Raw genomic sequence first — 12,568 nt, 5'->3', positions numbered from 1 at the left:
CTAGCGTGCCATCTCGGGGCAGAGTGTGCCACCGTTCCTTCGCTCCTCCCCCTCTCCTTTCCCCCAGGTTTCCATGGCCCCCCCCTGTCCTCTCACCCCCTGGCTCAGAGTGAAAGTGCTGGGGTCAGAGAGGAAACGACTACCTCAACTCCTCTGGTTCTCTCAGAGGAAAGACACAGGCAGAATAGGAGACGACAGGAAGTCAAAATTAAATAATAGGAAAGGGAATAAAATGAGTAAAAATTTCACAAAAAAAAAGTACTGTTTTATTGAACCTTTATTTAACTAGGCAAGTCAATTAAGAACACATTCTTATTTACAATGACAGCCTAGACTATGTCTCTGTCATCTAGATAATCAGCATTTTTGTCAGTGAAAGCTAGTCTTCATCCCTTCCCAGACTAGCTATTCTTTTGGCAATTTCCTTTACCATAATTTTGCAAGAATAAAGCAATATCTTTATCCCCCTCTTCCTCCTTTCTTTTGCTGAGGAAAAACACTAGTATCGATTGAATCACGACAACGGCAGTTTCTCCAAGTGTTTAAGTCAATTACAGCCCCAGCACGCTGTGAAGGTTGGGAGGCTATGGGTTCACCCACCACCCAAATTACAGAGGAGCTGCAGACAGAAATAGCTTCAGCTTTCATCTAAACCTTGAGTTAGAATGCATCTCAAATGGCGCTCTATTACCTACATAGTGCCCTACGTTTGACCAGAGCCCTATGAGCTGGTCTTATGGACAGTGGTGTACGGGAGGGTAAATGCATGTAAACGCACTTTTCCTTTTTATTTTGGCCGAGTGTTCACCCACCTTTTGCGGAAAAGTGCATTGGAAGTATAGGGAGTGTTTCTCCTCTCATCCCGATCAGCATTTACCCATGTACATATCGACCACTACATCACTGCCTAAGGGCCCACTTCAAAAGAAGTGCACTTTGAAAGTAATATGGGGCCTTTTGGGGTTCAAGCAAGCTGTGTAGACATGATTTCAGCTCTGTAATCAACACAGCTATCAGGTACGAAGGTAAGACCGAAGTGCAGACGGTGTGAAGTAACAATGCTTATTGTAACACCGGGACCAGGCAAACGACAGGTCAAGGCAGGCAGGGGTCGATAATCCAGAGTAGGAGCAAAATACAGGACGGCAGGCAGGCTCAGGGTCAGGCAGAGTTCAGTAATCCAGAGGTGGCGAAAAGGTACAGGACAGCGGTCAGGGACAGGCAGAGAGGTCAGGCAGGCAGGTACAGGGTCAGGACAGGCAAAGGTCAAAAATCCGAAGCACGAGAAAACGAGAGGCCGGGAAAAGACAGGAGCTGACAGAACAAACGCTGGTAAGCTTGAACAAACAAGACGAACTGGCACAGACAGACAGAAAACACAGGTATAAATACACAAGGGATAATGGGGAAGATGAGTGACACCTGGAGGGGGGTGGAGACAAGCAAGAGGACATGTGAAACAGATCAGGGCGTGACAACGGTAAGTAGACAATACTATTGCATGGTTATAGCCTACATATCAGTTGTCTTGAGAAGGGAAAATGCACATCTACAAGAAATACTTAAAGATAAAAAAAATAAGGTAGCCACAAATTACATAATTGGTTAGAGTAGACAATAAAATCACAGTTTTCTAGGATTGTATTCCCTAGCACCAAATGGAAGAAATCAGACTGAAACAGGCAGCGATTACCTAAACTTGTCCAAATGCAGATTGGATTTTTTGTTGCGAAACACTTTGCTACTGTGTGCACAGGAGCGCAGTACATGACTAGGTAGTACCTAGTTGAATGGATCAATGAGAGAAAGGACCACTGAGAATGGGAAGTCATGTGCTGCGTGTAATGAAGAACACACCTTTAGGGGGCAGTGTTCATCCTCTATGAGAAACGAGAGACTGTTTCCATGATGTGATGACAGAGCGATGCAGCCAAGCTTCCTCTAACAGGTGAAAAGAAAACAGACACATTTTCTTATGTCTTCCCTTGACACCAGTCGGAACTGTTTCTTAAAGACTTCTGAGAAAAGTAGCAATCAATTGGCAACGTAACCATGTGGCGAGGCAGCGCCTGGGTAGGGTTAGGAAGCAGATCGACAGACGGACATACAGACTGCACAACCATCTGTTCACACCTCCATGGAGGTAATCAGATATCCTCAGCTGTACAACGTGACTCCGGACAAGCCCCGACTGGTTCCACTTATCCCTCATCGACCAGTGTTCCCCCACCTACCATCTCCACAGACACAGGGGATGTCCGCTCTGCTCCAGTGAACAGTCAGCCTTACCGGTTATTTGTGTGAAAGACCTTTTAAAAAAACACGTTTTTGACTAGGCAAGTCAGTTAAGAACAAATTCTTACTTACAATGATGGCCTAAGAACATTGGGTTAACTGCTTTGTTCAGGTGCAGAACAACAGATTTTTTTTTTCCTTGTCAGCTCGGGGATTCAATCTTGCAACCTTTCAGTTACCGGCCCAGCGCTCTAACCACTAGGCTACCTGCCGCCCCATTTAACTGGGAAGACAGAGAGCTTGAAGCTCAATAGTGGATGGATGAGACACACTCTACCCCAAGTCATGTTTCTATGAAAAGCTGCCGTGTTCATTACTGCACAACATAGCTAAACGCCTTGCAACGGATAATGAAAACAAGAGTTTACTTTTTTGGACGAGTTTGGGTAGCCCCTCCCTGTGTCCGTTTGTTGTCTTCAGTTTGGTGCCTAGTGAATACGACCCTGGTCCTCGTACAAGGCCTTGTGACAGACTAGCGTCCTGTCCAGGGGATGTACTTGTACATCAAGTCGCCTCAGGCAATCTACAGAAACAGGAGATAGGCTCTTGCTCTATGGGCCATTCCGGAACAAGGCTTACCCTCGTTCAAGTCCAAAACAAATCTATTGACACGTTTTTAAGAGTCCATTTTTTTGCTGCTGTCGCATCAATTTCAGTGGCACATCGTTCTCTGAACATCCAGTGTTTGGATCCAACATAAAAGTCAAAGTCAGGTGAATCCGAGTTGGTCTGATGAACCAATTATACAGTAATTGTTCTGGTCTAGACGAGTGATCCATTTTGTGAAAAGGTTGCATTGTGCCTGTCTCCTACAGATTTGGAATGATTATTGTTTTTTGAATGGCAGTAGGGCCATATTGATCTCTGTTATTCTCTTTTCTTACTATTTTCGCTGTCTCCAACCCCCCATCCTTCTCTCCATTCTCTCTCTATTGACTATGGCCATCAATGTGTGTGTGTATGTGTGTGTGGGGGGGGGGGGGGGTAATACAGACAGGGAACCAACCGTACTCTTATGCACTATAAGCTCAGCGTATAGTACCTTTTGGAGGGGGCTATTGCGGTTAAATGACGTGTGATGGGTGTGGATTTGTATTTAGTGCATATTTACATAACTTATTTGACTGTGTTTGGTTGAGTTCTAGTACCGCCGTTGACACGTGTGAATGTGGTGTGATGTGATGACGAGTACCACACACACACACGCACGAATGCGCTCACGCACACACCAACAAGCTCATCTTGACAGAGAAAACTGCCGTAACCTTAAATGAGTTAAGGGGGGGGGGGGACACACACACTTTGGCCCCATCCGACGATACCCCCGGACAGGGCCAACCCGGCAGGATATAACCCCACCCACTTTGCCAAAGCACAGCCCTCACACCACTAGAGGGATATAAACAGACCACCAACTCACTACCCTGAGACAAGGCTGAGTATAGCCCACAAAGATCTTCCCCACCGCAAGAGCCAGAGGGGGCGCAAAACCTGGACACAAAGATGGCAATGAAGCGGAGGAGACCGGTGGTTAAAGAAGGATTGTTAGGCCTTGACACATGGATTGTGCATGTGTGCCATTCAGAGGGTGAATGGGCAAGACAAAATGTTTCAATCCCTACCTGGTAGTAGGTGCCGGGCTTACCGGTTTGTGTCAAGAACTGCAACGCTGCTGGGTTTTTCACGCTCAACAGTTTCCTGTGTGTATCAAGAATGGTCCACCACCCAAAGGACATCCAGCCAACTTGACACAACTGTGAAAAGAATTGGAGTCAACATGGGCCAGCATCTCTGTGGAATGGTTTCGACAACTCAATATTAGGAAGGTGTCCTTAATGTTTTGTACACTCAGTGTAAACATACTGTATTCTTGACATAGCTCATCCTATACAACCACATATCTTTTTCCTACTTATATTTTGTCCAAAATGTCTATATACACCACATATTTGTATTCTGCGCCAGGGAAAATGGCGCAGAACATCTTCCAGAAAAACAAAGGTTTTCAAAACACAGGAGGTTAATGGCACCTTAATTAGGAAGGACGGGCTCATGGTAGTGGCTGGAGTGTAATCAGTGGAATGATATTAAATACATCAAACATGGTTTGATGCCATTCTATTCGCCATCCTCCCCTCAGCAGCCGCCACTGCTTTAAAACTAGGGGTTTGGTGACAGTAATTCTGCTCAAAGATTATACATTGACACATCCAGCTCAAAGCGGAACGTTTAAATAATACTCAGTAGTCACACGTCACAGTGTGACAGGTTCTATCTCAATTAATTTCCTGGGATTCCTTGCATCCTAATTTCTCGCCTTCTTCCCAACCCTATTGGCCTTCTTCTCCAATGGGGTTTGAGAAGGAGGCGAGTAAATAAGTTGCAAGGAAATACTGATAGAGCCACTGTGTGTGTGGCATCAATCTCTTCACTCGAGGGAACTATATCTAAGCAAATCTTTGTAGCTACTGTAACAGAACAGCTCAAGACTGAATGATATCACCAAACGTATCCCTCCGCCCCTTCATAAACTGGACGCATATCAAGATGAAATAGAGAAACCCCTTGAATATGTGAACGTATAGTATGACTCTCAAGCTACAGAGGTTTATCTCGACTGTGCAGACAAGCAGGATATTTCGAATGCCAAGGAAAAAGGTGCCATGTAGGCTCATTAAAAGTGTGAGATTCACGGCAGCGCCAAGCCAGTTTCCCTCTGTTACCTTGCTTTTTCATGTCGACCTCGTTTGCTTTTGTTGTAAACACAGCACAGTCGCCATGGACAATAATATTTTTTTGAAATATCTCCCGCAAAGAGAGTGCATGGTGGTGAGGGTAGGCAGCAACACATCTGCCATGCAAATCCTCAACACTGGAGCTCCCCAGGGGTGCGTGCTCAGTCCCCTCCTGTACTCCCTGTTCACCCACGACTGCATGGCCAGGCACGACTCCAACACCATCATTAAGTTTGCAGATGACACAACAGTGGTAGACCTGATCACCGACAACGACGAGACAGCCTATAGGGAGGAGGTGAGAGACCTGGCCAGGTGGTGCCAGAATAACAACCTATCCCTCAGCGTAACCAAGACTAAGGAGATGATTGTGGACTACAGGAAAAGGAAGACCGAGCACGCCCCCATTCTCAGACGGGGCTGTAGTGGAGCAGGTTGAGAGCTTCAAGTTCCTTGGTGTCCACATCAACAACAAACTAGAATAGCCCAAACACACCAAGACAGTCGTGAAGAGGACACAACAAAGCCTATTCCCCCTCAGGAAACTAAAAAGATTTGGCATGGGTCCTGAGATTCTCAAAAGGTTTTATAGCTACAACATCTGGTTGCATCACTGCCTGGTACGACAATTTCTCTGCCTCTGACCGCAAGGCACTACAGAGGGTAGTGCGCATGGCCCAGTACATCACTGGGGCTAAGCTGCCTGCCATTCAGGACCCTCTACACCAGGCGGTGTCGGAGGAAGGCCCTAAAAATGGTAAAATACAACAAAAAAAACAACAGGATGAGAGGAGTAAGAAACACGTTAGAGAATGTGTGCATGTGTGTGTGGGCGTCTGGTACCTATCTGCTTTTTACAGCTTCCCATTTACCCATTGAGGTAAATAGAAAATAGGGAACAGGGTGAGAAACTCAGACTTCAATTGTTATACTCTTCTATTCACCACCGTTGCATGGAGATATGACTCTTATTGTGGTAGACATGTATAGAGTGTTTCTTGACCATGTTACTGGCAAGGAATATATCCGGGCCCTAAAGCCTCATGAAAACCTGGTCAGGTCACATGGTAGAGAAAAGCTCCTGACCATATTATCACACATACACCTATTTTCTTTTATAGTTTCCCCATAGGAAACAATGAGGAAACGTAAATACATCCTTGTAATGACGAGACACAAACACACACAGGCACAGACACGCATACACACACACACGATAACACATGCACTCTACACACGTACACATGGATTTTGTGTTGTAGATATGTGGTAGTAGAGTAGTGGCCTGAGGGAACACAATGTGTTGTGAAATGTAATGTAATGTTTTTAATTGTATACACTACCATTCAAAAGTTTAGGGTCACTTAGAAATGTCCTTGTTTTTGAAAGAAAAGCACATCTTTTGTCCATTAAAATGACATCACATTGATCAGAAATACAGTGTTGTAATGGGTGTCGTCTTCTGAAGAGGAGGAATCGTGGTAAGTGTTCATTACTTTTTATTTAAACTGAACACTAAACAAAAATAACAATGTGAATAACCGAAACAGTCCTGTCAGGTGCAAAACAGAAAACAACTACCCACAAAAACCATGTGGGAAAAAGCTACCTAAGTATGGTTCCCAATCAGAGACAACGGTAGACAGCTGTCCCTGATTGAGAACCATACCCGGCCAAAACAAAGAAATACAAAAACATGGAAAAAGAACATAGAATGCCCACCCAAATCACACCCTTACCAAACCAAAATAGAGACATAAAAAGCTCTCTAAGGTCAGGGCGTGACAAGTGTAGACATTGTTAATGTTGTAAATGACTATTGTAGCTGGAAACGGCAGATTTTTTTTATGGAATATCTACATAGTCGTACAGAAGCCCATTATCAGCAACCATAACTCCTGTGTACCAAGGGCAGGTTGTGTTAGCTAATCCAAGTTTATCATTTTAAAAGGCTAATTGACTATTAGAAAACCCTTTTGCAATTATGTTAGTACAGCTGAAAACTGTTGTTCTGATTAAAGAAGCAATTACAACTGGCCTTCTTTGGACTAGTTGAGTATCTGGAGTATCAGCATTTGTGGGTTTGATTACAAGCACAAAATGGCCAGAAATAAAGACCTTTCTTCTGAAACTCATCAGTCTATTCTTGTTCTGAGAAATGAAGGCTATTCCATGCGAGAAATTGCCAAGAAACTGAAGATCTCGTAACCCACCCAACAGCCTTCCTTCAGGATATGGAGGATGAGAATGGTTCCATGTTTATTTTTTCATTGTGGAGGTTTTGTGCCTGGAGAGAATAGTTGAATGGAGAGAGAATACTGTACTCAATGCATGTCAACATTACTAAAGCCATCTACCCACGAACCCGCCTCTTGATACATGATCACCCTGGTGCCCTGACAAAAAAGATGCACTCACATGCACACGCGCATGGATAGACACACACACGTGCATGCAAGCACCTATACACACACTATTTAGATCCCAGACAGTGTAAAGTGGCTGACATTAAGAGTAGGTAGACCTTAACCATTGGTCTGGGTTGACATATTCTCCTACCCTTCTTTTGGTTAAGGCCAAGATTGGGGACTGGTTAATATATAGGCTGAAGGTCCTGCATTAGCAGTTAGGGGCAACTTTGGGCCCTTATGGACTATACTTAAAACTTACATTAACACAATGAATTATCAATGACATAAGCGCATGAAATGTGCAGTTACATCATCCTGTTTCTATCTACCTTGTCTCCACCACAACAGTGGGAGTTCAAGAGATGGCCCGAGGCGGTTCTGACACATAATCCCGCCGTTGTTTGGTTACCAGCTGAAATTGAATTGGGGTTGTTAAAACATTGCTAGCTGCCCGCCGAATCCTCAGCTGAAAATGAAAACAGAAGACCTGGCACTCCCTCTGTTTGCACAGCTCTATGTTTGCGTGTGTGTGCAACTCTCTCACTGTGAGTGAGTGTGTGTGTGTGTGTGTGTGTTACATTCTGATTCCCACGGCCTTATCTCCCATAACATTTATGGAGAGAGAATATCCCTGGAAAAACAATACATCCAAGGCAAAGGCATCCTTTGATTTATCGGCACACATACTGTATGCTTAACCTCTAACAACAGTGACGACAGATCAAATGCATTGGATCTATGTCTTCAAGTTGTTGAAAGGAGGATGACAAAACCCTTGAGAAAGAAGGATGTGGATATGTTTCACACACACACACACACACACACACACACACACACACACACACACACACACACACACACACACACACACACACACACACACACACACACACACACGAACAAACATGACGGTCTCTCTGTGTGGCTCTTGAGTAATCCGTGTTACTGTTTTAGCCTGTTATTGTAAGTAGGAGGACGGCTATTGACAAAACCTGATCCCACACTGAGCTAAAACACAGGGGTGGTGGCACGACTGCTGAGAACCAGTCGATTCTGCTCTTTAAAAACCTGCCACTGATCGAAATCTGAAAGCAAATCAACAACATTATTGACCGTGACAACTACCCTCAAAATTGCACTCCCAGAAAGTTAGACACAAAACCATCCTGCGATTTTTATTGTGTAATATAGCAGAAGTTCATAAAATTCCAAATGCACGCGCGCGCGCACACACACACACAACCGCTCTTTCGCATTCTCTGTAGGGATGGATGACAGTGGGAACTATTTTGTGCTGAGCATATTGCCCAACACATACACTAATGTTTTACCTCTACCTGCCAGACCAGTGGGACAGGTGAATCAGCAAACAGCTACACTGGCTGATCAAAAGGGAAGTGACATAAGAGAACAAAGAGTCAACAGGACGAAGGACCTTATGAATGTGCTTTCTATTGTTCTTCCCCTTCTAAAAGGTAGGTATTGTGTGCAAAAAGGATCCATATTGAGAAAAAAAGGAACTATGGGTGGAGGACGTTCCTCTTGCGCCCGAAAAGTGTAACAGTAGAAAGAGGTGTGTGATACTTTGTTTAGCGTTTCAATCAGGATGTATAGACTCCCACTTACCTCTGGTAGCATCTATGACGTCGACTTGCTCCTACTTACCTCTTCTCTCCAATTTGGTACTGCCGTATATACCTTCACATACTCTACGGTCACAAGACACAGGCCTCCTTATTGTTCCTAGAATTTCTAAGCAAACAGCAGGAGGCAGGGCTTTCTCCCATAGAGCTCCATTTTTTAAGTAATGGTCTGCCGATCCATGTGAGAGACGCAGACACGATGGCGTGAGTCATCCCATCTAAAATGAAATACATCAAAAACAAAGGACATGGTGATTGACTTTCGAAGGAACACTGCCATGCAAACACCATCACTGATAAAAGGTGAGCCCATTGAGATAGTGGAGTACAAATACCTTGGGCTTGTCATTGACAACAGCTGTCCTGGTTGTGTACTGAAGCTATTTTTAAGAAAAACCAACAGAGACTGTATTTCCTACGGAAACTGCACTTAAAAAAAAATGTTGATCTAACCATCATGGTTCTCTTTTATGAATCATTCATAGAGAGCATTCTGTCCTACTGCTTAACCTGTTGGTTTGGGAATATCAAGGTTGCACAGAAAAATTGGTTGGGCAAGATAGTCAAAACTTGCAGGAAAATCATGGGGCAGCAACAGCAAGAACTGTCGTCTCTCTACCTGGGCAGATGGAGAATAAAATAGCGGTTGACTCTTTCCATCCATTCCACACCTGAATTCAAGCTCCTTCCCTCTGGCCACAGGTACAAACTACCTAAGGTAAAAAAAAAAATTGGGCCAAGTACTCTTTTATTCCGAATGCAATTCTGCAACTTAACAAAATGTTAGACTCAATGCACTTAGCCCTTGCACTATGAAACTGCACTTACCCTGCCCATTTACTTGCAAATATCCTTAGCTATTTATTTATTTATTTGTGATATGTTTTATGACTGCTGCAAGATGAATTGCCTCTCTGAGGACATCTGAATCTCAACCTGAGACTCATCTCTTTAGTAGGTCCTATGATTGAGTACAGTCTGGCCCAGGGGTGCGAAGGTGAATGGCAAGGCACTGAAGTGACGAACCACCCTTGCTGTCTCTGCCTGGCCGCCTCCCCTCTCTCCACTGGTATTCTCTGCCTCTGACCCTATTAAGGGGGCTGAGTGACTGGCTTGCTCGCACTTACCCATGCAGTTCCTAGGAGGGTCAGGGAGCATCATGTCATGCCAGCTATACTCAAATTGAATGGCTTGAGTCACTGACGTGATCTTCCTGTCTGGTGTTGCGCTCCCTCAGGCTTGTGTGGTGGGGAGATCTTCGTGGGCTATACTCAATCTGGTCTCAGAGTAGTAAATGAGTGGACTTGATATCCCTTTTGTGGTGTGGGGGCTGTGCTTTGGTAAAGTGGGTGGGATTATATCCGACCTAACTTTGGAGGGGGCCACAGTGTCCCCCGACCCCCTCTGTTTCAGTCCCCAGAATCTATGCTGCAATAGTCTATGTGTCGGGGAGTTAGAGCCACTCTGTCCTATCTGGTGTAATTCAATTCAATTCAAAGGGTTTTATTTATTCAAAGGGTTTTATCTATTTCACTTGCCAAAGCAAGTGAAATAGATCATAAACAAAAGTGAAATCTCTCTCTCTGTCTCCCCTCCCAGTGGACCTGAGCCATAGGACCATGACTCAGGACGACCTGGCTTGACGACTCCTGGCTGTTCCCGTCCCAAGTCCACCTGGTCGTACTGCTGATTCAGTTTCTGCTGTTCTGCCTGCGGCTATGGAACCCTGACCTGTTCACCAGATCTGCTACCTTGTCCAGGACATGCTGTTTCAAGCCTCCCCACATGAAAATAATACATTTGATATTATGGCACAAATACTATAGTATTCACGGGAACACCGGCCTCCCGTGTGGCGCAGTGGTCTAAGGCTGTCTAACTGTTCCGCTACAGATCCTGGTTTGAGTCCAGGCTCTGTCGCGACCGGGAGACCCATGGGGTGGCGCACAATTGTCCCAGCGTCGTCCAGGTCAGGGGAGGGTTTGGCTGTCAGGGATCTTCTTGTCCCATCACGCTCTAGCGACTCCTGTGGCAGGCCCGACACATTGGTGTGGCTGGCTTCTTGGTTAAGCGGCATTGTGTCAAGAAGCAGTGCGGCTCGGCTGGGTTGTGTTTCGGAGGACACGCGGCTCTCGACCTTCGCCTCTCCCAAGTCGGTACGGGAGTTGCAGCGATGGGACAAGACTGTAACTACCAATTGGATAACACAACATTTTGGAGAAAAAAGGGTAAATATTTTTTTTTAATGCAAAATAAAAACTTGTAGGGAACACAATATATGGTCTGTACTTGGCATGTAGGATTCTCACTTATGTGTGACACAAATTGAGATATGAGGAGGGTAATGAGCAGGGTATCTGCAAATGAAATACTGTAGTATTTACTATAATAAAAAAACTGTAGTGTTTCTGCAGACTAGTGTTTTTGTGGACATTACTGTAGTATTTAATAGTTTTTTTTTGATAATACTGTAATATTTACTATAGACAATATGGGCAACTTTGATTGGCGTGGGGGTCACAGAAAATCTGAACTCATCATGAGGGGCCGCAGTGGATCATAGATCTGTGTACCCACATCCAGTCAGAGCCTCCCGCTTGACAGTGGAGAGAAAAATATGAAGATTTAGAGCTAATTTCCTGGAATTCTATACATTTTGCCACAGGGTGGAGAGAAATGTTTGCAGTGAGAGTGACTAACAAAAACAATTGGGACCCCCGGTCAGTAATTCAACCATGATTACTACAAGTTTAATTAGCTGGCTAGACAAATGTACCAATCTACAAAATGTTAGCTGACTAATTGAGTAAAAGTCAGTGACTGACATAACAAGAGAAAAACTACTGCTGCTGCACAACCACATTTCGAAATTGCACCTTGTATATCCTATTATTCTAACTCTCAACAGTAAGTGGAGACCCTGACTGAGTTCCAAAAATGTATCCGTTTGCCTACAAAAGGGGAGCCGCCAGTTGCCCATCCCTGTACTGCATAGTATTCTATACTACAAAATGCTATCGTAAGTACTACAAATAATTGAGGGATACTATACAGCGCCTGGTTCCTCTCTAGGATTCTTCCTAGGTTCCTGCCTTTCTAGTAGGTTTTTCCTAGCCACTGTGCTTCTACATCTGTATTGCTTTCTCTTGGGGTTTTAGGCTTGGCATCTGAATAAGCACTTTGTGACAACTGCTGATGTAAAATACATGTGATTGATTGATAGAGATAAAGGAAAGGACAGCAAGATTAGTGTGTGTGTGTGTGTGTGTGTGTGTGTGTGTGTGTGTGTGGGCCATAGTCGACTGAACCGCTCTCACTGAGACAATAATGTAGCTCTTTCTTTTGTGTTGAGTCTTAATGCATGACCACACTGAAGCACCAATGTCTGTGTAATGGCTTTCATCCTTCACCTGCCACTGCTCCAGTATGGACATTGACAATACCGCAGCACAATAATAACCCTACAATGACACCCATTTCATGT

This window comes from Oncorhynchus kisutch, linkage group LG5, assembly GCF_002021735.2.
Source record: "Oncorhynchus kisutch isolate 150728-3 linkage group LG5, Okis_V2, whole genome shotgun sequence".
Classification (NCBI taxonomy): domain Eukaryota; kingdom Metazoa; phylum Chordata; class Actinopteri; order Salmoniformes; family Salmonidae; genus Oncorhynchus; species Oncorhynchus kisutch.
Note: the sequence above shows the minus strand (reverse complement) of the source record.